The sequence below is a fragment of the Pieris brassicae genome, chromosome 11, assembly GCF_905147105.1.
Source record: "Pieris brassicae chromosome 11, ilPieBrab1.1, whole genome shotgun sequence".
In the NCBI taxonomy this organism is placed as follows: Eukaryota; Metazoa; Arthropoda; class Insecta; order Lepidoptera; family Pieridae; genus Pieris; species Pieris brassicae.
In genome coordinates, this window is record NC_059675.1 from 4,612,878 (window position 1) to 4,636,341 (window position 23,464).

At 34.7% G+C, this 23,464-nt stretch overlaps 1 protein-coding gene across 13 annotated transcripts in view; it reads right to left on the bottom strand.

Moving 5' to 3' along the window:
• The window catches only part of LOC123716690 (very low-density lipoprotein receptor), a 152,307-nt gene that overhangs the window by 42,972 nt on the left and 85,871 nt on the right, over nucleotides 1-23,464 (bottom strand). For 4 of the 13 annotated variants that reach the window (XM_045672549.1, XM_045672548.1, XM_045672547.1 and 1 more), the window contains exon 1: nucleotides 1,430-1,514. The exons of 8 other annotated variants lie outside the window; for them this stretch is intronic. The gene's annotated coding sequence lies outside the window, so the exon portion shown is untranslated. Of the gene's footprint in view, nucleotides 1-1,429; nucleotides 1,516-23,464 lie in introns of those variants that run through there. One more of the 13 variants, XM_045672543.1, reaches the window with a different exon arrangement.

Below are 23,464 nucleotides of genomic sequence, written 5' to 3' on the forward strand. Positions count from 1 at the left end.
AAAAATGCGAAATTCGGTAAGGGCATTTTTATATGTGATCTAATAAAAGACAGAAAGTGTGGCGGATTTTGTGTCTCACGCAGTTTGTCAATTGTACAAACAGATTGAATCTGATCCAGTCGATTTGGAGCTGTATAAATATTTTAATAACGTCAAAGTTTTTATTATAAATGCACAAAAATACGAAATGAAATTATAATATTTTCCGTATGTGTGAAGTGTGGTTTAAGCATGCAATTCACTCCACTTCATGACAAGTTATAACCTCCATTAGTACAGACGTTGGCAAAATCTAATGACATAAAATTGTCCTACATTACATGTGATTTGACGTACTTAATGTAAAACTTGAAATTGAGTCATAAAAGATGATAAAATTAATGAATTGCTCGCTTTAAAATTAAGGTGGGAATTTTTAAAGGTTAAAGTTCTTGAATGTCAAAAGTTTATGATACATTGTGGCGGTCGTAGAAAAATAACTGCTTAATTTCGCAAAACGGAATATGTTTTGTTTCGTATAAATGCCATAAATTCCTTTCAGAACTTACAAAATGTTTATTTAATACAAACATGATACTCTGTTTAATTGAAATTCTTTACAAAAACCAGAGGTCAATGGGGTAATTCATCTTTTAGCTCGTTTTAAAATTAAATTGTTATTTAATTTAGTAAATTTTATGCGCAGTCGATAGTTATTTTATTATTTAAGAATTCTAAACTAAAGATATTTTTTTGATGTATGCAAAGCTGAACTTTTAGATTAATTAACTATAATGTTCATGACTGTACACGAGTAACAAGTGAGAAACTTGCTCTAATCCGGATTGAACGTGCGTTTCAGTTTTTACTTCGCGTTCTTAACGATTAAAAGGCCATTTAACGAGTTCACTAGTACTTATGAACGCATTGCTACCCACCGCTTATAAGGGCGTATAAAGTTTGCCATGTGACTAAAAGCTTAATGAAAATAGCATATAACCATTATAATTATTTGAACATATATCAGAACTACGACGTATTTAAAACAAGAACACAGTTTATATGCTTGTTAAACTGAGTAAAAGTTAACATATTAATTAGATATAAATTAATGTTTTAAATGTAGATTGATAGTTATTATGTATAATTGTTTGTAATTAGTATTGACGTCTTACGATTTTATTGTTTTGTTTATCATATAGGACCGTTGACCCACTGATGACTGTCTGATTTAATAGTTATGTCTATAACTCTAGTCACTGCGTACATTTAATAATATTATGATAAACTTCATTTGCAACTATATATAAAACTCGAATAATTAAACGCTTGAAATAATAGATCGCGTATAAGATATCAAATAAAAATTGTTTTGAGGATTTCTCATTTGTACACTGTCCACAAAGGAAAATCGAATAACTCACATGCACTTTTGCTAACCACAACAAACCTTTAAAAACACAAACGTAGTTTAAGTAAATGGAAGCGCGTTATCCTATCGCGAAAACGGCGCGAGCGGGCGCGCCGAGCGTCAGAACGCAAGTGCGGGGGAAAGCGACACCCTCCAGCATCCAGCCTTTCCTTCCCCCGTCCCGACCCCCAGTCTGATAACCTGCTACTTCGGAAGTCACTATACTCCGTCATATCATCCAAACATCAACAACTGACTTAGAGCAAATGTGATTTCTATTGAGCAGGGGGTAGCCGCTCACGCTTTGTGTGAAAATCGATGCCTTATCTACATTTAGGTGTTACGGATTCGGCTCGCGTAGCTCCTGGGAACGGTTGCTCCCCGGGGATACTAAACTCAGGAATATTGAAGTTTACTTCTCATTTAAACAAAAGAACGTTAGATCCTAGCTGTAATGTAATAAGCGGATCGTATTATGCTTTTAATTTTTCATTTGTTTCATCATAATTTTGTTTTTTACATAAGTGGCTTCGGTGTCTGGAGGCCAAACACTATGTTTTTGTTGGTAAAATGTACCTGATAATTTAATATCATTAATGCGGTAGTATATTATCGTTTACTTATTTTTCGTATGCATTTTTTTGTTTGAAAAATGTAAAGTTCAAGCGGCTGATTCGCAAGTAATGAGCGATTGCATCAGTATACTTCTGCCCATACCAAAACAGGTTAATTGAAATTTGAAAAGCTTATTATATTATTATCAGAAATACCATTAAAGATAATTGCAACAAAATTTCTGCATTACTTAGCGCATAAATAAATTATAGGTTCAAAAGCTTTAGTAAGAAAATATTATTCGTAAGTAGATCGAGTAGGTTCTTTAAACATACAAGTACTTCCTTACAAAGCTTCTCGAGCTCAATATGGACTTTTTCTATTATGTTTACTTGATAAATATCGTGATTATTTCATATCCTTAACAGGACATAAAATGTTATTCATATGAAAATATTAAATATTTTATAAACATCGCAACTTTTTTTGTATCTATGTTAATTAAAATGGTGTTACTTTCATTCATCTCTACAATTAAGACGGTATAGTCTCAAACTATGACAGACCGAAATTATGTAGGTTACCTGATGAACCGTTTGAGGGTAAAACATTAATAAGTACCCACGCCGATATCTGATCCGAGTTCTGATTAACAATTACAAATCCCAATTAAATACTATTCTTATACGTGTCGAGGTGATCCGCATAATTAACTTCAGCTTGCCAACCAGAGCTTTTGAAAAATGAATCCTGCAGTAAGTACAATCAAAACAGAAATAATGTTATACACCAAATATACGGTAAAATATCTCCAATATATTTGGTAAATATTTGGACGCAGTTGTAATAAAGACGTGAAATTTAATAGCTATTTTATTATGAATAAAAAAATCAATAGCGCTATAACCTTTTCAGGTCTGGGCCTCAGATTTCTATATCTGTTGTATGATCATTTGTTAATCCAATAGGCAAGTAGGTGATCAGCCTTCTGTGCCTGACGCACGCCGTCGGTCTAAGGCAAGCCGGTTTCCTCATAATGTTTTCCTTCACCGTTCGAACGAATGTTAAATGCGCACATAAAAAGTTGATTAGTGCACAGCCGGGGATCGAACTTACGACCTCATTGATGAGAGTCGCACGCTGAAACCACTAGGCCAACACTGCTCTATTTATTAATAAACCCTTCTGATATACATATATTGTATCTTAACGTTTATAATCTTTTATGTCAACCACTAAGTTAATATGTATCATGATATTATTTTATATCTATGTACATCTGCATAATTCCAATCCATTAACATCTGGTAAATATCTAGAAAAATTCCGAGCATGAAACTCTTTTCAGATATTTCAATATAATTCACCTCTGGCTCATACGTTTTATCCGAAACGTAAACGCAGCGCAATATAGCGACTGTTCAATAGCTCCGATTTCCCGCATCTGATGTCGCCATTAAGTTTCATATTCGAGATATATTTTGAATCTCGGCAACAAATTAACGCGAGTCAGTCAAGTGTCATTCCTTTATCACAACGCTTGTTTGTGACACCATCTAATTATCTACGTTTCGAGTAAATAATAATTACTTATTGCTGTAAGATATTAGATGAATGAAACTTAGAAGATATAGACGGGTGTGTTGTGTGGTCAGCCTAATTGTAACCCAGATGAAATACACTTTAATAAAAACTTATATTTATCTATTTCGTTCGAATAGTGGCTAATGTTTTAATAAACAGAGAATTGATATCGTAAATTTAACGTGTAGGAACCTTTTTTAACTTTCGGCGTCATCAATGATTTAGTTACCTAGCTATAGGTTCAAATCTAGCGTAAGAATCAATGACTAAAAAATAAAAGGGCCTATGATATTATACACGAAGGTTATTAATGCAAAATTAACGTGTCTCTTTCCATTAATCTGTGATAACAAGAGATAGATATATACGTGCTATTATGAAACCATTGTAAAAAGACTGGTCACGCATTCATGAATATGGGAATGGTTTATCTACAATGTTATTTGATTTGATAGCTACTGAGCTAGGAAACATACTGTTTTATACGCTAGGCAACAGCTATCGAAATGTGAATGAAACATTTATAATAAAAAACGGTAAAGTATTTTTATAACATATTTCTGCCTTGCTTTTAAAAATTAGATCCACTTTCGTTTTCTTTAAAAAATACTCAGAAATAACTACGTATATTTCTCGAGGATTTTGGCAAAGACTTGAGAAGGCGTAATCTGCTCTAAGTAACGGCGTTGTGGTTCACAGTTGGAATAAATACTGCGTCGATCGTGAGTGAGCCAAACATTTGGTCATTATTTTTTTACCAAATGTACGGGGATTCCTCATAGCTGACAAATTGTATAACACTTTTAAACGTTACCTAAAAAGTTCAATTAAGATTACTTTTTATTTAAGTATTACACTAAGAATTTTACTCAAACACACAGAAATTATAATAACACGAGTTCCGCTATATAGATACGTAATTATATTCATACAATGTACTTAGTCCAGCCATAAGTTCTGCTACAAATGAAAATGCAATTATTTTTATGAAGTAATCAAAATATTATTAAAATGTATAACTACATATTTATTAAAGTCTCAGCAAAAAATAAACAATAATCTATTTAAAATGGCATCCTTCGCCTTTTATACAGGCATTTAATATGTTTGGCTACGAATCTATGGATTTACGCACTGTTTTCTAGCGAAATTTAAGCAATCGTTTTGTGATTACAGGGCCATATCATTAAACTCGGGTCGTAATAATTACTATGCGACACTGGTGTCATTCATTTGTTTGTACAGATACGTTCCATTAAATATGCATACAGAATAATTAGGAATAGAATCAAACCAGCTGTTACAATGGAATTGAAAACATTTATGTATTTGAAAGAGAATTTATACATTATTATGGTTGGCTTACAAGTACCTAGGTCTTTCTCATATATATTGGTTGGCAGAGAGTTACCATCTCTCAATCACATTAGAACTTTAACAACGCACCTAACCGAAAGCACGACATAAGTCACAACCAGCCCTACTCTCTGGTAAGTTTTACTCAGGCAGGATATATCCGGTCTGTGGTATAAATTTTCATCACATATAGGAAACACTTGTTTTATTAACATTTATTGTTATTTATCCATAATAGTATTTTATCTACGGGAGAATGTAAGTAAATTGCTATTCAATTAGAACTTGCTCGAACTATTTATTTATATATTTACAACGGAGCCGACAAAATTTATAAATACTTACTTTTAAACAAATTAGTAAATTTAAGTGCAATCTATATCACAAGAAAGACAGAAATTTAGCGACATTGAACTAAATTTCTTTTCCTCCATCATCTTTGTTCGAGAATCTTGCCACCCACTTCTAACCACTTGTACCTTTGAAAAGGACAAAAGACGGTGTCGGCAGAAACGCGATAAAACTAATTTATGGACTAAATTTTAGATAACATCCCCATACAATGGATACCTGGGAATAATTTCATAAATTGTAAATGAAATTGAGCATCTTAAAAAATCACGATCTACTAATCTATTAAAAACTCCATATAAACGTATTGCTTTATTAGGACCTAAGCTTTGCAGTCAAATCCTTGTCATTCACCAATGTAAACCTTAATGTATTTTACATGAAAAAAATAATTGTATGCCGGTTACAAGTGACAAAAGTGAATATATATACAGACATATAATAAGTATCTATTCAAAAATTGATCCGGTTGGAGGAGGCCTATACTCTAGTGCTTCACACATCTTCCGAAACAAATGACGCACTTGCATCAAATCACATGTACGAACTGGGACAAATGTACCATTACAATAGTTATATTAAACTGCTAGATAGTAATTTTAACTAGGACGCCCGTATCCGGAGGGCTATCGTTAGATATCACAGTTGCATTTAACGTTTATTGATATTATGCTACTAATGTTAACTCCATAATTGTCTATATTCGATTTAGATCAATGCGTAATAAAGCCTAGCTTTGTGCAGTAATGAGTATTTGGATTATTATAATAGTTTTGTGCTATGGAACTACTACGTTTGAACTAACTTATAACTAGTCCAAGTCTATTTATGAGATATCATATATTAAGAAAACACTTTTTAAACGGATTGAAGCTATGTATGAATTATTATAAACTTTATCTACAGCTGTGATACTTCGTTACTTACGTTTGTGACACCATCTAATTATCTACGTTTCGAGTAAATAATAATTACTTATTGCTGTAAGATATTAGATGAATGAAACTTAGAAGATATAGACGGGTGTGTTGTGTGGTCAGCCTAATTGTAACCCAGATGAAATACACTTTAATAAAAACTTATATTTATCTATTTCGTTCGAATAGTGGCTAATGTTTTAATAAACAGAGAATTGATATCGTAAATTTAACGTGTAGGAACCTTTTTTAACTTTCGGCGTCATCAATGATTTAGTTACCTAGCTATAGGTTCAAATCTAGCGTAAGAATCAATGACTAAAAAATAAAAGGGCCTATGATATTATACACGAAGGTTATTAATGCAAAATTAACGTGTCTCTTTCCATTAATCTGTGATAACAAGAGATAGATATATACGTGCTATTATGAAACCATTGTAAAAAGACTGGTCACGCATTCATGAATATGGGAATGGTTTATCTACAATGTTATTTGATTTGATAGCTACTGAGCTAGGAAACATACTGTTTTATACGCTAGGCAACAGCTATCGAAATGTGAATGAAACATTTATAATAAAAAACGGTAAAGTATTTTTATAACATATTTCTGCCTTGCTTTTAAAAATTAGATCCACTTTCGTTTTCTTTAAAAAATACTCAGAAATAACTACGTATATTTCTCGAGGATTTTGGCAAAGACTTGAGAAGGCGTAATCTGCTCTAAGTAACGGCGTTGTGGTTCACAGTTGGAATAAATACTGCGTCGATCGTGAGTGAGCCAAACATTTGGTCATTATTTTTTTACCAAATGTACGGGGATTCCTCATAGCTGACAAATTGTATAACACTTTTAAACGTTACCTAAAAAGTTCAATTAAGATTACTTTTTATTTAAGTATTACACTAAGAATTTTACTCAAACACACAGAAATTATAATAACACGAGTTCCGCTATATAGATACGTAATTATATTCATACAATGTACTTAGTCCAGCCATAAGTTCTGCTACAAATGAAAATGCAATTATTTTTATGAAGTAATCAAAATATTATTAAAATGTATAACTACATATTTATTAAAGTCTCAGCAAAAAATAAACAATAATCTATTTAAAATGGCATCCTTCGCCTTTTATACAGGCATTTAATATGTTTGGCTACGAATCTATGGATTTACGCACTGTTTTCTAGCGAAATTTAAGCAATCGTTTTGTGATTACAGGGCCATATCATTAAACTCGGGTCGTAATAATTACTATGCGACACTGGTGTCATTCATTTGTTTGTACAGATACGTTCCATTAAATATGCATACAGAATAATTAGGAATAGAATCAAACCAGCTGTTACAATGGAATTGAAAACATTTATGTATTTGAAAGAGAATTTATACATTATTATGGTTGGCTTACAAGTACCTAGGTCTTTCTCATATATATTGGTTGGCAGAGAGTTACCATCTCTCAATCACATTAGAACTTTAACAACGCACCTAACCGAAAGCACGACATAAGTCACAACCAGCCCTACTCTCTGGTAAGTTTTACTCAGGCAGGATATATCCGGTCTGTGGTATAAATTTTCATCACATATAGGAAACACTTGTTTTATTAACATTTATTGTTATTTATCCATAATAGTATTTTATCTACGGGAGAATGTAAGTAAATTGCTATTCAATTAGAACTTGCTCGAACTATTTATTTATATATTTACAACGGAGCCGACAAAATTTATAAATACTTACTTTTAAACAAATTAGTAAATTTAAGTGCAATCTATATCACAAGAAAGACAGAAATTTAGCGACATTGAACTAAATTTCTTTTCCTCCATCATCTTTGTTCGAGAATCTTGCCACCCACTTCTAACCACTTGTACCTTTGAAAAGGACAAAAGACGGTGTCGGCAGAAACGCGATAAAACTAATTTATGGACTAAATTTTAGATAACATCCCCATACAATGGATACCTGGGAATAATTTCATAAATTGTAAATGAAATTGAGCATCTTAAAAAATCACGATCTACTAATCTATTAAAAACTCCATATAAACGTATTGCTTTATTAGGACCTAAGCTTTGCAGTCAAATCCTTGTCATTCACCAATGTAAACCTTAATGTATTTTACATGAAAAAAATAATTGTATGCCGGTTACAAGTGACAAAAGTGAATATATATACAGACATATAATAAGTATCTATTCAAAAATTGATCCGGTTGGAGGAGGCCTATACTCTAGTGCTTCACACATCTTCCGAAACAAATGACGCACTTGCATCAAATCACATGTACGAACTGGGACAAATGTACCATTACAATAGTTATATTAAACTGCTAGATAGTAATTTTAACTAGGACGCCCGTATCCGGAGGGCTATCGTTAGATATCACAGTTGCATTTAACGTTTATTGATATTATGCTACTAATGTTAACTCCATAATTGTCTATATTCGATTTAGATCAATGCGTAATAAAGCCTAGCTTTGTGCAGTAATGAGTATTTGGATTATTATAATAGTTTTGTGCTATGGAACTACTACGTTTGAACTAACTTATAACTAGTCCAAGTCTATTTATGAGATATCATATATTAAGAAAACACTTTTTAAACGGATTGAAGCTATGTATTATTATTAAACTTATAATTATTAACATAATTTTAAATATTTCCGACGTTTCGCATGCTTTACAGCGTGCGTGGTCACGGTGACAGAAGACAAAAAGTGTTGAATGTCAAAAGTATCACAGCTGTAGATAAAGTTTATAATAATTCATACATAGCTTCAATCCGTTTAAAAAGTGTTTTCTTAATGTGTAAAAGCTATGTTAACAAAAGACAATACTAGATATCATATATACAAAAACATTTATATTACATTCATATATACAACAAACAGAGATCGAAAATATAAAGATATATTTTATATATTTCCTTTAATTTATTGATTTAACAAAGCCTAAATATATATTTTATAATTAGTTTATCTAAATGTTTAGTATGTATTTCTTTCGTCGCTTTTACCTTTAACCTACCTACAATCGACATATGCGGTAAAACAAAATTCAAATATAGAACTTCTATTTTATGAAAAGACATGTTCGTTCCACTTCCGGTATAGTTTTAATAATAAGCGCAACGTGTTATCACAATTAGGTAAGTATACTCGTATACTTAATAAGAAGTTTGTCAAACTTTGTCGTCGTGGTGGAAAGGTGGAAAGTTGGACCACAGGTTCCACTAATGAAAACCGATGTGCCATTAGTGGAAATAGTAGGAAAATATTAACAGATCGCTTCCCTCAATTTACGTGAGCAATAAATTTTTCGCGACGAGTCTCGAAATGAAAATGAGATCGAAGAGCTGCGTCAGCGAAAAAATAATGTATGTTTGCGAACGTAACTCGAGGCCGTTGTTGACACACGTGATTAAACAAAATATTGGAAAAGTTGTAGAACCATCTTACACTTTCCACTTAAAGCAATATTTCGAAAAACCATAAAGGGCAAAGTGCCAAAACGACTACTCATATTACTCACTGCTTATAGAGGAAATTCATATCATTTTCATGAACAATACAATGGCACAAATAATTAATCAATCCTTACTGTAACTATGTTATGTAATAAAAATTGACATACATATCACCAGTCCACAAATTATTACGAATAAGGTCACCTAAAGGTGAAGAGTCGCGTAAAAGAATCGCGTCCAAATTTCTCAAATATATTTTGTTATTAATATAATTATATTACGATGACCGAATTTCCGGCGACCGATATTGTTATCTATTATGTTATAGAGTATAGGTCATTGCGTCGTTTTTTGACGGATACGCGCACAACTTCGCAAATTGATACACAACTTTCTAACTAATATCCTCCTGTTCACATTGCATAATGAATTAAGCCTAAAAGTAATTTTGCGATTCAACTCAGCGCTGTACAACAAAGGACTTTTCCATGTGTAGCCAAAAGTATATGTTAGACATAGAACGTTACCTTTTTTACCTTAAAATAATAAACGAAGAAAACGCAGGACTATTATTGGACTTCTTATATAAGCGAATATCGTGGACATAACGATATACATATATGATCCATTCTGCTTCAAAATTCTACAGAAACATTTTTGATTGAAGCAACTAAAACCTTAAGTTTTGGCATCAGACTTCTGTGTCTAGATGGTTTCATCTCTTCAGAGCTACAACAGCAAAACACTAAGTTTTAGTTGTATGTAGTATCGTGTCATAAAGACATCTCAAAAATCTAGGTATTCTTAAGTACTTCAAAGAAACTGCCGTAACTTTGCCCAAAGCCGTAACAATTTGTCGGACAATTCGGAAGCCATTCCGGTGGAGTTACTTATATCGGACACAAAAGAGGTTCACTTACAGCCTCATTAAGGTGCTACGGAGCGGGGCACTGAAGGAAAATTAATTTATACGTGGGCTTGTTCAGTGGAAAAATTACAGGAGGCAATTAGAAGCGACGTCTTTCTTCATTAATCGAGGTCAGACACCTTAGCTCTCTGGCAATATTAATATTCGCACCTGTATTGATATCATGATATTGTTTAAGGCGTAACAAAGTATTGTTTGTGGCAAATCTCGAGCGTAATTTAATTTTTTGATTTTTTATATTTTTTTTTTATATACATGTGTCTTTACTACGACATCATGGAACATTACGATCTAGCCTAACTTAAGACTAATAAGTAATTTAAGTCTAACCTAATTTATTAAAAAGGATTGTTATCATAAGTAAGTGTCCAATAACGCTACTTATAGTCTCTAAAGGGAAGACACTCTGTTCTTGTGTTCAATATATTTTTGTTTTCATTCACTGATTAGCACTTAATAATAAAGTTCACTAACACTAGTTCACTAGTTCAAATGGTTTTATCCTTTTCAATCTTCTCACTAGGTCAGTGGTGTCAAGGAGTTGAATAGCCTCGACATTCACGTGATGGTGGAGCCTATGTTCGTGTGCTCCAGCAGTCTTTTTTATTAATGTGGTGACGTCCTCTACATTAAGGTCCCGATGGAGGTCGTAATTTCGAATGTACCAGGGAGCAATTTTTTGATTTGATTTTGTTATAACAGCATTTTTTTCTTTTCTTTAAATTCCTCGACAGCTAAGCACGGGCTGCTTTAGACTCGAACTTGGGCGGGGCCGTCGTGGGGAGTCAATAGCGTGAAAGGTAGGACGAAAGCTCACTGGAGTGACCGAAGTACGAAGCAAAGATCCGAGCCTTCCCCGGTGAAAGCAGTTTTTTAGCCTAATCTGATTTGCTTTTTGCTTTGTCGCGCGACCGGCTTTTAATTTGTGATTGGCTACGCTGATTGGATCATCCGGATCTGTTAGAACGTATCGGGCCTCTACGGGCCTTTTATGTCGGCAAAGGGTAAAAATAAATGCCTTTACACACCAACTGCTGGGATAGTGTTTAGCCTTGTCGAAGTGGAGTGTAACAGCGAACTCCTAACTTTACCCATATAAACGTCACCACTGTATGCACGGAGAAAGTTAACATTTTATACATCATTTTAAATATTTATATAATCAATAGTATCTTTAACCCTTCATAATAAATGATTTGAATAAATTCTTGTTATCAATTAATTATACTTTTTATAGCATTTCTCGCCAATTACTTTGCAACCTAGTTGCGAAACATCATTGTATTTAACTATTAACATTTTACGATTCAATGTTATTATTATTTAAATGAGAGGCATTGAACTAATTATTCTGTTATTAAATAGAACTTTCCTCTGTAATTAATTAAGAGTTAATATGATCTGAATTTGATTTGATCTGAGTTCATTAGAAGCTTTCATCAAAATCACCGCTAACTCTTAGGAGCTTCTTAAAAGTCATCGAAAAGTAAAAATAATAGCTAATTAGAATACGCCCTGGCATACGTTATTGTACATCATCATATGTTCGCACATATCAGGCCACAACTCTACCAGGAACTATGTCCCTGCGTCAAAGTATGTATAAAAAAAATTTATCTCCATTATTAGGAATAAATCTAAGATTTCTAGTACATGTTTTCTTCGTCAGCCTTTAGTACGACTATGATGGTCGCTGGCATATTAGAAATCCAGCACTCGTTGCAATATGCACATGTATAGAATATAATCTGTGGAAAAAAATAATTCTGGGTAAAAATGAAACATGCGGATATAATAAATTTAATAAAAATCCATTAAACCCAAGTAAATTAAAAGATTGAGTGCTTAATATGACATTTTTATGACGGAAATAAACTATTAGTTCATGAATTATACCATGTCATTGATAATTCTTAAGTTGAATGACTGGAAAATTATTGCATAATTAAAAATATCACTTGATTGTTGTTACCGATTCCTAGTGGGAGTGCCATGCTGTTGCTTTCGGGCTTCAGCCAATCGGGCAGGCACGACCGGGGCAGTACCACTGTCTCACAGAAAACCGGCGTGAAGTGATGCAATAGGTTCATCTTATTGTACTCGCGTTTCGTGCGGTGAGTGAGACTCCCGGAGCCCATCAATTCCCCCCTCCCCCAGAATATGAAGATGCAGTTTAAACAGAGATTACCCCAGGGGGGTACCACACGTTTCCGCTGTGGAGAATCCCCCTCTGAGCGTCCATCATCGGAACAATCAGTATTCGGTGGTGGATGCACAGGCTGCCCTTCGTATTCTGGGCTGGGCAAAAACTGCTCAAAAAACTATAAGTTTCGATCTCGGGGCAAACGGAAGAATTTACCGAAGGCATCCCCTTCCACGCTCTCAGTGGACTTTACCAATGTTAGGGGGCTCAACTCTAATCTTAACGCGGTTCACTTTCACCTCGAAACTGCGAAGCCGGCCTTATTCTTCCTTACTGAGACTCAGATATCCTTCCCGGCTGATACTTCCTACCTCTCCTACCCGGGGTACAAATTGGAACATTCATTTGTGCCGCGGGCGGGAGTTTGCGTGTACGTCAGAGAGGATATCTGTTCTCGTCGCCTCGGGTCGCTTGAAGGAAGGGACCTATCTAGCCTCTGGCTGCGCGTAGACTGCGATGACCATCCGCGATTCTACGCATGCCTGTATAGGTCCCATAGCGGAAATACCGAAACTGAGCGACTCATTGAGCACATCCAAATGGCTACAGATTCCCTGCTCGAAGGGGTTCCTACCGCTGAAATCGTGATACTTGGCGATTTTAACGCTCACCATGCCGATTGGCTCGGTTCGGAAACCACCGATCACGCGGGAAGATCCTTTCACGACTTTGCTTTAGCTTACGACCTGTCACAAATGGTCCCTGCGATTACGCGAATACCAGATGTGGATGGTCATAAACCCTCTTTGTTGGACCTTCTGCTGACCTCACATCCGGAGACCTATCAAGTCTCTGTTGACCCGCCATTGGGTTCATCGGATCATTGTGTGGTCCGGAGTACTGTGCCTACTACGCGCCCTCCTCGGCCCCGTTTTTCGGGTTGTCGTCGTATTTGGCACTATCGGTCAGCAGATTGGGATGGGATGCGGTCTTTCTTTGCGTCCTACCCTTGGGGGCCTATGTGCTTTTCGTCGGAAGCTCCAGATTCCGTCGCTGCCTCTGTCGCCGAAGTGGTTCTGCAGGGCATGGAACTTTTTATTCCATTCTCTGCGGTGCCGATCGGTGGCAGGTCACAGCCCTGGTTTAAGCGTTCTTGCAAGGCGGCATCGCGTCGAAAGCGAGAATGCTTTAATGCATGGGCGGAAGCGGCGATATCTCGTGATGCCAATACCAGCGAACATAAAAAAGCATATAACTCAGCCTCCAGGTCCTTCAAACGGGAAATCGCTAAGGCAAAGTCAGAGCACATCGCCAGATTTGGCGAGAGATTGGCCCAACTCCCTTCTGGGACCCGAGCCTTCTGGTCTCTCGCCAAAGCTGTACAAGGGAATTTTTGTCAGCCATCGATACCACCGCTGCACAGAGAGGATGACTCGCTCGCCCACACTGCGAAGGAGAAGGCCGACCTCTTGGGCTGTCTCTTTGCGTCCAACTCGACTTTGGATGACCGGGGGAGATCACCACCGGCGATTTCGCGGTGTGATAACTCAATGCCGGAAATCACATTCCAGCAACGTGCTGTTCGCAGAGCACTATCTTCCTTGGACATTCATAAGTCGAGCGGGCCGGATGGTATCCCTCCAATTGTGCTGCGTACATGTGCTCCTGAGTTGGCTCCGGTCCTGACGCGCCTTTTCCGGTACCTGTACTCGCTCGGCACTGTCCCGAAGTGCTGGAAGACCGCTTCGATACATCCGATCCCTAAAAAAGGCGATCGCACTGATCCATCCAACTATCGCCCAATCGCAATAACCTCCTTGTTCTCCAAAATAATGGAATCCATTATTAATGGCCAGCTCTTGAGTTATCTAGAGGGCCACCAGCTGATTAGCGATTATCAGTACGGCTTTCGTCGTGGTCGTTCAGCTGGTGACCTTCTAGTATACCTTACTCATAGATGGGCAGAGGCAATTGAGTCCAAGGGGGAGGCACTAGCGGTTAGTTTGGACATAGCGAAAGCCTTCGATCGGGTGTGGCACAAAGCACTGCTCTCGAAGCTACCAGCCTACGGGCTTCCTGAGAAATTATGCGACTGGATCTCCAGCTTTCTAGCCGATCGGAGCATCAAGGTCGTCGTCGACGGAGCATGTTCCGACCTTAAACCCGTGAATGCTGGGGTCCCACAAGGCTGTGTTCTGTCCCTGACCCTGTTTCTTCTGCATATCAATGACATGTTGCAACTTAGCAACATTCATTGCTATGCGGACGACAGCACTGGGGATACTCTTTACACTGGCCGGGCAGGTATTTCTCGGGCAGTTGTCGATGAGTACCGGAACAAACTTGTGTCTGAAGTCGAAACTCTTTTACGTGGAGTCTCGGACTGGGGTAGACTAAACCTAGTCCAATTTAACCCCAAGAAGACACAAGTTTGCGCGTTTTCCGCGAACAAAATACCCTTTGTCGCTACTCCTCTTTTCGAAAACACTCTTCTTGAAGCCACAGCCAGCATCGGAATACTTGGCGTTGACATATCGAACGACGTTCAGTTTCGCGGTCATTTGGAGGGAAAGGCTAAATTAGCCTCCAAAAAGCTTGGTGTGCTCAGCAAGGCGAGACGGTACTTCACTCCGGGCCACCGCTTGCAACTCTATAAAGCGCAAATACGGCCCCACATGGAATACTGTTCTCACCTCTGGGCGGGGGCTCCCCAGTACCAGCTCCTTCCACTTGACCGTATCCAACGAAGAGCGGTTCGAATCGTCGATGACCAATCCCTCTCCGAGCGGCTCGATCCTTTGGCGTTGCGTAGAGATGTGGGGTCACTCTGCATCTTCTACCGCATTTACCATGGAGAGTGTTCAGAGGAGTTGTTCGGATTAATACCTGCAGCTGAGTTTCAGCATCGGACGTCGAGGCAAAATACAAAATTCCACCCGTATCACCTCGACGTCCGACGTTCCACGACTGAGCGTTTCTCAAGGCAATTTTTGCCGCGCACCACCGCTATGTGGAACCAGCTGCCCACTGAAGTATTTCCAAACCAATTCGACTTAGGGTCCTTCAAGAAAAGAGCGTACAAATTCTTAAAAGGCCGGCAACGCACTCGCGAGCCCTCTGGCATTGAGAGTGTCCATGGGCGGCGGTATCACTTAACATCAGGTGAGCCTCCTGCCCGTTTGCCCCCTATTTTATAAAAAAAAAAAAATACTATGAAAATAATGTAATAAATTCATATTTTTATTAGTCTCATTTAAATGTGTTGTAATCTTAAACGACTATTCAAAAGAGAAATCTATTTTACAATACTTATTTATTTCTATTATCTTATTTGGTGTATATTAGTGACACTAATAAAGCAAAATCTATGTAAAAGTACAATAGGTTTATAATTAAAGGTGAAATTGATACTATTTCAAAAAAGGTTGGTTATGTAACGCACTTCAGTATCGATTAATGAATTTTAATAGTTATATAGTATCTAAGTAAGCAGCTTCAAAATGGTGAAATAAAACTCGGACCACCCATAGTAAAAATCATAACTTCATTCATAATAATAAAAATAATATAACTTCGGAACGAATTTAAATAGAATTTGATAAGACATAATAACACTTTATTGCCTTACCAGAAGTTTAGGTGGAAAAACCACCTAAACGTCCCCTGTGGCATTATAGTACCAAACCGCAAACTATTGTTTAACTTACGGCACTAAAAATAGTTCTTATTATGGTATAAATATATTATTATATCAAGAGATGTATCAGGTATAAATGATCTAAATAAAACAAACTAATGTCTTTGGTTGATTGTGAATTACGACGGCAGTTTCTCACTTTTAAATTCTAAAGTAAACACATGGTGTATTGATGTAATATAGTTATAACACATGATGTCTATTATCCACAGGAATTCTACTAATTAAAATTTCTAATGAGTTTCAAGTGCTCCTCTGATTCAATGAAATAAAACCAATTAAAACGATTCAACGTACGCAATTGTTACAGGTCACATACTCTCATTTACTTCGGGAAGTGGCACGCAAGCGGGAGCATCGATGCATCAATTTGAGTGCCACAATTTTTATACTCTGTGGACTAAAACGTACTCGAGCTATTGTCTTTTATTAGCCGGCTGTTTTCATTATTTGTTATGCTTCTATTTAGGGTGTAACAACGGGATTTTTCAAATATGTCTTTGGTTTCTAGGACCCAAACCGATAAAAATGCCAATCCAGTTTTATACATCTCTCAACTAAACCGCTCATCATTTCATTTGAAATTAGAATTTAATACAAACTTTTTTCATGATATTTTAAATCATGTCCCTTAAAAATAAACAAAACTTTACTTAATAAACATCAGCTACCTTCAATAAGTTACGGTTTAAAATTTGATCCGGACCCGATCTTAATGCTAATATATTGTCTAATACATTATTAGGTGTGCAACTAACTTATAGGTAATAAAGGCTAGACCACCCTTACCAACATTAACAGTTTGCTTACTTACAAAAAACGGTGCCAGTTTGCAAGTACTAAAGCAAAATTTTATTACTTAAAAATTAACCGAACTTAAAAATAAAACGAACGAAAGTATTCCGTTACAAAAATTCTCTTTGTAATATTTTAAATATTGAATAACGTAAAAATGTCGTCGTAATTTTATAGGATTTATATAAAAAAAAATAGATCCATGAAATTATTATAATATTTTCCATTTACATAGAAATATGAATGTAGGTAAATCTATTGAGGCACGAAATAAATAATACGTGGTGTAATAATAGTTACACGTTATTTTTTCAAATAACAATTGACAATTGACATATCATCCCTTCGCGGTCCGCTGCGTCACGATGAAGTTATATCTACTTTACTATCTAATTCCGAAGGGACGCTTCATTCGACGGCGGTAAATACGGCGATCTAAAAATAAAAAAATATACAATATAAATATTAAGTAATACGGGCGAGATATAGAATGTGTAATTTCTTTTCACAGTGAGTTAAGTTGCCTGTAATGATAGTTAAAGTAGTAGTAATAAAGATTTATAGGTTTAAGTCAAGTCAGATAATTACCATGACAATAAATCTTATGTCTGAACCATACGAAAGAAAGACTTCTTCCAGATTCCAACACAAATTAATAATCGATTAGCCGTAAACAAAACCCTAATAAATGTCTAAAACTAAAACTTTGAAGAATTGAAGCCAGCGATTGGAGTTTCAGCATATTTCGTAAGTACAATGATCATCAAGGATCATGTACATCAAAAAGGATTTTTATTAGGATTTCACTTAAGATATAAGATATGCAGGCTGCATAGTATTATAATGTAACCTGTAACATCATTAAACATAATTAAACCGTAAATTTACAATTTCCTCTTTGTTTTCACGTTATTTTCCGATATTAATATGAATAGGCCGACTCGCGATCCTAATAAACCGGGCTTTCATTAAACTCATAGAATTGAAGGGATCGAGCATAGCTATAAAACTGACTCAGAAATATTTTTACAGCTCTGCAAGATTCTTAAGTACCCAATCTTGAACTTTATTAGTTCCGAATCCAGCGCTTTTATGTTTTCAAGCCTTAATGAGCGATGTTTCTTATCGATAATTTTGAATCGAACGATTTCCGGTGAAAAAACAAAGTATTGTTTACCCATTTGCTAATAAAATTAAGTAAATAGAGGCAGAAATGTGTTTCCCTATTGTGGCGATACGTGGCTGAACAAAGTTCACATTTAATTGTTAAAATTAACTACAAACTTATCAAGGTAATGAAAATAATGTCGCGATATTTTCTTGTTTATATTACTTATTTTTCCTGTTTCTTATAAACGTAATTGGACTGGCTTCGGACTGAGCTATTTCGACTATTTTGTGGTTTGTTTGTGTCGGAATGGAAGCGAGAATCCATTAGGCTTTAATAAAGACTGAAGTGTCAGATGTAACGATGCATGGAGATAAAAACGTATGATCACAGACACTGAACAGCCCATAGAAGTTACCATCTATTATAACTCTTTCTATAGCAATAATAAAAACTCGCAACATCTCCATTCTTTAATTACATTTATAATACTAAGCATTAGTGAGAATTGTTTGCGCCTGTTTTTTTACAAATTTCTTCGTTTGTTAGTTATTAAATGTTTAAAAAATGCCAGAGGAGCTTTCTAAGCTAAGCTTTAAGTCCTGTCTAGAGTATCGTATTGTATTTACATTTACAATGATGATGTGTTTTCACATTATCACCTAGTAGTAATCCTTTATAAAATACACCCCACGTAATTGGAGGGTACAAGACACATAAGATAAATGTAAGAGCATACAAGATTCAAATTTGTTGCTTGCAACGTGCAGAACAAACGAGGCAGCAAGAGATTTATGATACGAAAGAACATCCATATTGCATACGGACATACAGGACGAGTGCTAGCAGATTAAAAAACTTCTAAACTAAAGGTTCATAGAGTCAATAAATAAATCAAGAAACATAAAACTCATAGAAAACAATCATGACCGACTTAAAAATAGGAGTAAAACCACTTCTCGGTTCCGTTTAGTATAGATGGTAATTTAAATCTATAAAACCAAAAAACTTGATTAACGACTGTGGGATATGACAAGCAGTTTAAACAGTTTCTATTAGTTGTAAGTTATTTGGAGTTTTTGACAGAAAGTCTGATTATCTACTAATATGAAGTCGAGTAATATTATTATTATAATTATAATAATCCACATTTTTATTTTTTAGTTTTAGTTACATTTTTATTTCATATTTTCATATGAGTGTTTTATAAAAAAATATGGGCCATATGCTTTGGTAAATGGCGGCGGATCGCATTCTCTCGCTTAAAAATTAAATTTTAAATTAAAAACTAATGGTTTTAAACAGCAATCAGAATAAATTTTGTCATTTGGGAATCGTTTAAAATATAGTCACTTTGTACCCCACACAGTTGATTTCCAATTAGGATGCGAACTTTGTCGCTTATATCAGGCAGACAACGAGCAATTTTGTTAATACCGCGGTTAGTAATTTGCACAACTTTGACCAATAAATAAATTTGGGTCGGTGAAATAACTGGCTTAATAACTAAATGGGCAGAAGTTCCAGCGAACTGATGGGTTACATACATACAACTACTATTAGGTAAATGGGCGGCTGACACATTTTTGCCACTGTTTTTATTGTAAATTTTTAAGACAACTTATTTTTTTGTAGGCTTTTTTGTCTCAAAAAGCGAAAAGGGAATGTTAAGGCAATCGAACCCAGCATTACTTTCCGTGTGTACATCACGATTACTGGACAGAGTTATGGAAAGTTATGCATTTCTTCTCGTCCGTTCTACACTCTTAATTTGAGAGAGAGAAATTGGCAGTAAATGTGAATTTAGAATGATTATATTTTTACTGACGTTTATAAATGTATATTATGTTATTAAGATAAATAAATAATATTTTAATTGATTAATTTCAAAGAAAATCAAATTATTAAAGCGTAATGATAGTGAAAAGATCCTCAGTTCAAATGAAATTAACGACTCTTAAACGATAACAAAAATTAAAGGATCAATCTGATACGCAGAAAAGCAATAAAAGATTGAAGCGAGCTTTAGAAAAGTCATAAACGTTTATCAGCTGCACTTGAGTTTATAATCTCTACGTTCAGACTTCTTGAAAGTTTTACATATTACATAGGAAATTATTATATATATAATGTAATTTCCGGCTCTTTGGCAGAATATATGCTGTGCAACGTGTAGAAATACAGTTTTTGAATAGTGGAAAGAATTATTAAAATTGCTCGACGGGATTACACACGTAACAGCGACATTTTTTAAAAATTATTTTTGTGGTACACTATACCGTACAGTACCTTATTATTATAAATATAGGAAGGAGTTTTTGTGTAAAAAGTCAGATTTAAGTAATACAATGTGTTTGAAATATTTTGCAAATTATAAATACTTATCTATATAAATTATAAATGATAATGATTCGTAAAATATTTTGCTAAGCGCACATCTCGGAGACGGCTGGACTTACTTTACTTTAATACCTATTTGAACATTAAGGTTAAAAAATTAAAAAAAAAAATTAAAATGTTAGTTTTATTTAATACTTGCCTAGGTCATAAATCTTTCATATGTTGATATATAGCTACTTAAAAGAGCTAGGTCGCGGAAGGAAAAAGGAAGTTCGCAGAGGCAGATAGTTGATACTAAATAAATTTCACGCAGTATGGAGATTACACAAACTATATATATATATTTAGACGCAATTTTTAATTTCGACAAATTAAACATATATATTTTACAGTACAGCCGTCCGGATAACAGAAAGCTTATATTACAAACTTGAGTTACTAGAACTCGTAATATAAGCGCACCGTACAGGTATAAATTATCAAACTTTTTATTATTCTAATTAATTCATATAAAGCGTTGTAAGTTGAGAACAAAACACGTGCTGAGACTTTATCAAGGAGGTTTAATATAAAGGCTACACGGAAAACTTTGTCACAATGCAAGTCACACTTAGAAACTCTAGCTTTCATAACGGCTTTTATGTAGACGATGAACAATTTAGGAAGTTTTTAAATGTCGATATGCTTAAATGTAAATGTTTAACTCGAAGGTTTGCAGAACGGAGATCAAAAATCACCGACTTGTCTATAAAGGAAAATAGCAATAAAACAAATGAAATATTAATCTGTACCTAATTTAGCATTACAGAAAGTTTTTTAATTATGAAAATAATTAAGTACTGGCATATAATGTTAAAACATGACAATTGTTTTACATTATGGGCATTAAACGTTTCCTTCATTTGAAGCAAGGTGCATTACGTATACACTTTTCGAATATTTGAAAGTGTTATATTTATTTATTTAATTAATATTATAATTATATTTTAAGAAATCAACGTATATTTGGGACAGACAGTGTTGAATGCAGGTGGTAAAGCAATAAATTTTATTTTACAGAGTAACCAATGCACCAACAACAGCTGATACAAGATTCTGTTCGCTATTCATAATCATTACTACATATCACGAATGCCCTACGTTAGTTATACTGTCAAAATATTGTTCTTCATATCAACTAAACTAAAAGCTATTAATACAAATTGGCAATATAACTTTTTTTTAAATAGTAAATATTTGTTTCGGTATCACATATTACACTATTTTAACATTACCTGTGATCGCTATTAAGTCTTTCTTTATATTCTTATCGATGTTATACAATGTTGCACCGTTTAGACAAAAACAGTGGCATCTCCCTCGTCAAAAACTCCGATATGAAATTGAATTACGTTATCAATTTACTATAATTATTTCGATTACTAATAATAAAATAAAATAAATTAACTTTTTTATAGATTAATATTCCAATAGCGTCAAAATTGAGAAAGGTTTTTTCAGCAAAATAAGCCATAATTAAAAATATATTCTCAATCCTTAAGTTGTTAATATGAGAATGTAAAAGAATGTGAAAATTCTTATAGAAGATAGTATGTATATACATACTTTACTCTTGACATTTCCCGATCCTGACGAGAAAAGCTTTCGATAGTAATTCTATAGCAATTTGCTGTTCAAAGCAGTCCCTCGGGCACTATGGTGAAACGATGACTCTGAGAAAACTCGAGTGGGTTCCCATGAGTAAAACTCCATCGTATTTACATTTATACTCTATTATGAACATACTGCCACCTCTGTTCCTCAAATATAAACAACCCAATGATTTACATTCGTAAAGCGATGATATAAAAATGCAAACGTTTTTGGAATGTGAAAGAAATCTTCACCTACATTAAATTCGCTAAAGATGATTCACGTCAGAAACATATTGTTTTTTTTGTCCCTATGAGTGATCTTTATTAACACTTTACCGGAAAATTAAAATCGTGACGAAAACGGCGTGTCATAAATTCAAAAATTAACAACATTAATGACACATGCAGAAGTATCAGGAGAAGAACCAAAGTATTATTTTCAGCAGTGGAGGCACGTTTTTCTGAATCATTTTTATTTTTAATGATGGCACTGGACATTTGTTCCTTATGTTGGATTACTTATATAATGTCTATGTCAATATACCTCTAGGATAGCCTAACCGGAATTTATGACAACTAAAGGAGAACTGACTCAATCATACGCGGCTACGTAATAATCGCTATACTGCATACGTATTACGTTCTACTTTTCATTTATTAAAGGGTTTATTTTAACGCGAATTTTCGTTTGTACGAATTTCGAAATTAAAACTTAAAGCAGGCCGCAGGAATAAAAGTTTATGCCCCCAGATAAGCCGCGCTTACGTAGTTTACCGTTTCCGACTTCGGCAACTTGATACGATGTAAAAAATTTTGGAGCAATACTTTAGAATGTTATTAATTCGAGTGTATAAATATTTACACAAAGGTTATTTTAGCTCCACAATAAAAGTTTGTAAAGCATTATATTCGGGGTTGTAGATACGCTTATTTATTAGTATAGACCAACAAGGCTGGTGTTGGCTACACCAGTGTGCAGTATATTACACGTAACACACATTGGCTTATGTTCAAATATTTCCACAATTAAAAACGTAAACAAGAAAAATAAAGCTTACCGGTGTGGTGTATGTGTAATATAATATAACGATATCATATTTTGATTAAAAAAAACCATATTAATACGTAAATCGTATTTAGTACACACATAAACGTCAGGTTAGAAAGTATACGAACATTTAT